Here is a 6,035-nt window from a genome sequence, read left to right on the forward strand (position 1 = left end):
TCTAATCTAAGCACTGCATGAACGAATGAGATGGGCGGATTCAGCCAGGAAGCTAGCCATATTCGATTGCACTCATCCATGCAAAAATCACGCAGCATGCGTGTATAGTCATTCACGTGGAAGTTGAAAAACACAGGCAGTGGTAGATGTGTTGAACTCCAGTGCACAGGACATCAAATGATTAACAGATAGAAGAAGACATGTAGTTCATAACATCACTGTAGTTCAAAAAAATCCAGCGCATATGTTTTTGCCACCTCACTACAAATCACGCAACAATTAAAGACGGCTTAGCTGAAACTCACAAATTGTTGTTCATCTGCACTTTCCACATCCTCAACTGAAGTGTGCACAATCGGTTAACCTATCGTCCTCCACTGAGTTTTTCTACCTGTCTTCGAGATTCTGCTACGTATCAGGCTCGCTCAGAGGCGCAGGGGCACTCTACAGGTGTTTCTACAGGAAGTTGTGCTATTGGAAACCCAGCATACGAAGAAGCTTGGACTGTTCACGGCGAGGGTGGCAATTCTCAGTGAGGTAGGCCTGAACATAACTTTCCCATGCAAATAATTCAAAAGGTGGTGAATTCGACGTGTTGAGGGGGTAGGGAAAATGTGAATGCAAGTCTGTCTATGAATTCAAAAGTCGTTTTCTTATTGTTTCCTGGAATTGTCTTCAGTGCAACACAGCCCATGCTTTGGAGAAGACCAAATACTCAGATTCAGACATATACTGAAAAAAAATACCATTTCTCTTGCCAGTTTACTGCAGATCTAATTGCAATGAATCATGCAGATTTTATTATCACTAGCACGTATCAAGAGATTGCTGGAAGCAAGGATACTGTTGGACAGTATGAGAGCCACACTGCTTTCACCCTTCCTGGTCTTTATCGTGTGGTTCATGGAATTGATGTTTTTGATCTCAAGTTCAACATTTTTTCTCCTGGAGCAGACATGCAGATTTATTTCCCTTATACAGAGAAGCAGCATCGTCTTACTGCTTTACATGGTTCAATTGAGGAACTCTTGTTCAATCCTGAACAGACAGCTGAACACATGTGTATTTTGAATGACCGTAAAAAGCCCATTATCTTTTCTATGGCAAGACTCGATAGAGTGAAAAACATGACAAGACTGGTTGAATGGGTTGCAAAGAAAAAACACTTGAGGGATACTGTCCTCCACGTTCTGGGGAGGAAACCATATACAGAATTCCCATTCTGATCAGTGCACAAGCCAAAACAGAGCATGAGGAAGCAAGATAGTGAGGCAGAGAAGAAAACTAAGGGTAAGGAAGCTAAGGGAAAGAAAACCTAGGGCAAGCCATCACAGGAAAAGCCACAGGAGAAGCAAGAGGAAAAGCAAGAAAGAAAAGAAGGAAGAAACAGAGAGAAAAAAAAAAAACAAGTTTAATCCCTGGAAATTGTTGCAGGTTGCAGGAACACAATGCGGAAAGGGGGCCTCCCAACACAAGCAGAAGGGTCCCTACCAAGTTCCCAGGCATCCTCACATCCATCCCCTCCATGAACACTCATTTTTTCAGGGTTCGGACACAATTTAGTCATGGTTCAACCTTCTATAGGAAGCTACAGGACTTTCTACAGGAAGTTCTGTATTTCTACCAGAAACATCCTGTAGAGCCTTTGGGCAGGCCAGAATCGATTATGGAGAGGGATTTGAAGCTTGAAGTCTGTTGAGGAGGCATGCAACCACTCTTTTCTTCCATCCTCCACTGGTTTCACCTCCTTTCACCACCATTGCCACCATCTGATTAAATATACTTGCACAATCATACCAAAGCTGAAAATTCTCTAGGAAAAGGAGCAGACAGTGGGAAGGAGCAGAGCGAAAAGCATGGTTTCATGACCGAGAAGAGGCCATCACTTCAGAAGCTTGGCATGACAAGGAGGCCACCAAGGCCATCAAAGATGAGGAGATAGATTGGTTGCTCAGAGGATGAGCAACACTTTCAGTAGGGGGGTGATGATGAGCCCCAAAAATGGATAATTATATGGGCTCATTCAACCTCCTAATTTGACTTAATCCACCATTCTCATTAGTTTATTGCATGTTTTTTATTATATTTATGCTAATAGAGTGAATTGGGTTAGTCATTATGCCAACAAGTCTAATGTGTGCTTTGTGTAGTCTTTTTGGTCAATTTGGAGACAAAATCAAGGGTTGAAATAAGCACTTGGCAGCCAAATTCGTGGAGAGGATTTTTAGGAAGGTGTTCCCTTCATTTATGGGCCCTTACCTCTAATTCTCCACCATCAGCTCGGAGTTCAAGGGCCACCAAATAAATTATCACAAGGGCAGCCAAGCAAGTCAAGTAAGACTGCTGTTAACTACAAGTTTTGGGCAGCTGAGTCCCTAAAGTTTAGGAGGACTGTTGGGGTCCTCAATTTGTATAAATAAGAAGGCTTAGGGCTTCATTTTGGTTAGCCAGTAGTTAGTCACTTTATAGTCATTTTGTAGTCATTTTTTTAGTCATGGTGTAGGCAGAAGTTAGCTATTTTGTAGTTCGATTTTTAGGCAGTAGATTAGCTTTGCTCTCAGCACATTTTCAAGTTCTCCTTGTGGACAGTTTTTGGAATGTAACATTTCTTGCTCAATAAAGATGAATCCAGCTTTGCACCAGCTCTAAATCTCTCTTAGGAGGTTGTAGCTCTTCGGTTTGGGCCCATCTCAAGTGCCCAGTACCTCCTTTGTTTACTTTCATGTGTCTTTGCTGCATTCTTAGAATAAAATCTGCTATTTAGATTTAAATCTTGTTTTGTTATTTAGGTTGTTTTTGATGAGTAAAATAACTTTTCATGCTCAGATTTAGTTGATCGGTTGCTAACAGAAAAAGATCCAAGAAAAGGGCCAACAAACATCTGTGGTTTCACCTCTCCCTCAGTGGGATCAGGAGCTGTGACTAGGATGACTTTGCTGCCCACAAAAACACTGATTTTTCTTTGCCATGCAATCACTAGTGTTTGATCTTCATGTGTAGAAGTTGGTTACAAGTTCATACTTTCGTTTGCTTAGTTGCATGAGTTAAAATACATGGTTCCATTGCAGGTCACACTTATGTTCATTCTCTTTACTGACAGTTAGCAAATTAGGTCAACGTAACTAGGTCTTTGAATTTACAAGTCTTTGTTGGTTCAGATTGGAAAAACGACTTGCAGAGCACCTGTACCACTCCTTCATCTGCTTATTCTCCATCAGCACCATCCACTCCACCCTCTACTTAGAATCCTTACCTCACGTTTGCCACATTTGCTCACATAACCCTAGTTTTTGTACATCATTGTTTCAGCCTTCTTTGAGCCAACTTAGCTATCTACACCTTCTCACCACTCCATCCACCAGTCCCTTGGCCACTTCAGACCCCTATCCTACCTCCATATCCATTCATGCATCTTCCCTCACTCACCCATCCTCCAAAATCCAATTTTTAAACATCCTGTAGAAATTTTTGAACATCCTGTAGAAATTCTTGAAACATCATGTAGAACCCCTGCAGACTTCCTGTAGAAGCTCACGAATGAGGTTTCTTGATAGCCAAAGTCTGTGAAACTCTCTGGAAGGGTGTTAAGGACCCCTTAGGCCCTCTCTGAACCTTCCTGACCTCTTCCAAGCATTTCCTCTCGCCAATCCACCTTTGCACAATCAAAAACAGTTAAATTGTATGCATGATAATTGTGACAACTTATTCAAAACTACAAAAAGATGTTTTCTTCATATAGTGATAACTTAGACACATGCATTTTACCTTCCTAGAATTCAATGGCATCTCTTTCAGTAGCTTGCATCCTCTTTTTCGCATCAGTAGAGCTAGCTGGTAAAATTAGGGTTTGCTAGGGTTTGCATTTCCTTTCCGCTTTCCAGTTTCTTTCTGCAAGTAAATTAGACCCTTTGAGTTAGCTTTCATTCATCAGTTAAAAAGCTTCTTCTAAGAGCTCATAGAAGTTGTCTTAAGCTCCTAGCGGACTTATGCCAGCTGACCAAGTGACAGCTGCGGCAAGAGCTAGTACTTGTGCATACAACACCGTCGCTTCCAAGTTTGTTACGAACTATCAGGTTGATAAAATTAAAGAAGGGAGTTCCAGGAGTTGCATCATTATTGCTGCAATACTGGGGCCCACCATTTGGACTGAACTCTTCTGCAGGTATAATTTTGGATGCTACATTAGCAAGTAAGTCAGCACTTGCGTTTTGCAATCTAGGAACTGAAGAAATGTTAAAAGCAGAGAAGTGAGAAGTCAGATTCTGGGCTAATGATTGATAATGTTTAAGGTGCCCAGAGACACAATGAATTGTATTTCTTACCTACTTCACAATTATTTCAAAATCACCATAGACTTGCAGATATTTGACATTAAGGCCAATGGATTTGTACAGACCTTGGATCAATGCTTCATATTCAGTGACATTATTGGCACACTAAAATTCAAGTCTGTAGGCTAACATGGTTTTCTCCTTGCGGATTGATCAAAATGCATTTTGTGCCTACACTGGCTTCAGATTTGGAACCATCAAAATAGAGAGTCCAGAACAAAGAATTATTTGAAATTTTATCTACTAAATTTACACACTTGGAAGCATTTGTTTGTGAAAAAATTTCTATTTGAGACACTATGGCATTATCTAGGAAGGGAGACCTCTGAGCATTAAAGGATCCCAAAAATGACTCAGTTGAGTAATTTCCATTGATTTTATTGGTGAAGCCAACAAGTTCATTGCTTCCCTCAAGGTCAGTGGCTATATATTTCATGAAATTTTCTCGGTCTACCCTGATTTGGTTTAGTTTACCATTATGTGGAAACCACATGTGAGACCAATCAGTTGCGAAGTAACCATGCAACTTTTCAGACCAATCCCTACTTAGGATTAAACCATAAAATTCAGGGATATCAGCCACTAAAATATCAATTATTTGTGAAACTTTTGGATTAGAGAAAAGACTAATTGAAACTGATGTTATTTCTCCGAGTACCTCTACTTTTGTCCTGTCTAATTGAACTATGTGTACCACAGATTTTTGAGGTGTAATATTCAATTTGGTGCACACGGCTCTTGGAATAATATTTGAAGAGGCTCTTGAATCAATAAGACAATTATGAACATTAATGTTGAAAATTTTGGAAGTGAGAAGAAATGGAGGAATATGAGAAATATATTTATCACCGATCAGAACTAAATCCAAAGGATCTACTTTGTTGGAAGATGATGGAGGTTTTCCCATATCATAGGTAGCTTGAGTAACTACAGCAGATGGCAGAGGGGATACAGGAACTGCTTTTAATTCTCTTAATAAAATTTTATGTTGTTGCTTGAGTTTAGTGAGTTCATGCAATGAAATGTTTGCTCTAGTCTTTTTCATATCTTCGACTATGTTGTATTCCACTGTATCTGAGATTACCAATGTTTTGGAAGCATTTGGAGAATCTAGTGGAATAGGGTCTATCTAACTAGTCTTAGACTTTTTTGTTACTGTTTTCTCCTTTACAGGAGTAGCAGTTTTTTGTTTCTGATTTGTGATAGACATGTCAGGAGAGTTTTTTCTCCTCGTAGTTACTGGCATAGCTTGTGCCTCTTCTTCATTTGGGAGGATGAAATCCCACATTCCATTTAATTCAACTTCTTCTTCCGTTTCGGCTTCCTCTTCGACTGGTGAATCTTCTTCTATTTCTTTATTAGACTTAGCATTTGAAATGGTGTTCGAGGATTGTGATGCAGAAGAAGAGTTCCTTTTAAACGAGCAAAACAGTTTATTGGGAGCAGAGGATTCTGCTACCTGCTTCTTGATTTCAACCATTTCATTAGACACTGTCTTCAATACTTTCTGCAAACCTTCAAGATCGAAAAGGTCCTTTGAAACTTTATTTTTATAATCATCCTTAAATGTTACTTTCTTTTACTTCCTCTCGTCTATTTGTGATCTCTTTTCTAAATCTATATGTTATCACTCAGGTTGTTCCCTGCCTCCTGGAGGGAATACGGCCGAGGTAACTACTAACCAATCTTTTAGCTGCAGGTCCT

At 39.9% G+C, this 6,035-nt stretch overlaps 1 pseudogene; it reads left to right on the top strand.

Moving 5' to 3' along the window:
- Window positions 1-632: 632 nt before the first annotated feature.
- On the top strand, window positions 633-1,226 carry LOC149164087 (sucrose synthase 4 pseudogene; annotated as a pseudogene).
- The last annotated feature ends 4,809 nt before the right edge of the window (window positions 1,227-6,035 follow it).

The sequence above is a fragment of the Pinus tabuliformis genome, chromosome 5_1 (genome assembly GCF_031772625.1).
Source record: "Pinus tabuliformis cultivar Carrire ecotype Pingquan chromosome 5_1, CPIR1, whole genome shotgun sequence".
NCBI classification, from domain to species: domain Eukaryota; kingdom Viridiplantae; phylum Streptophyta; class Pinopsida; order Pinales; family Pinaceae; genus Pinus; species Pinus tabuliformis.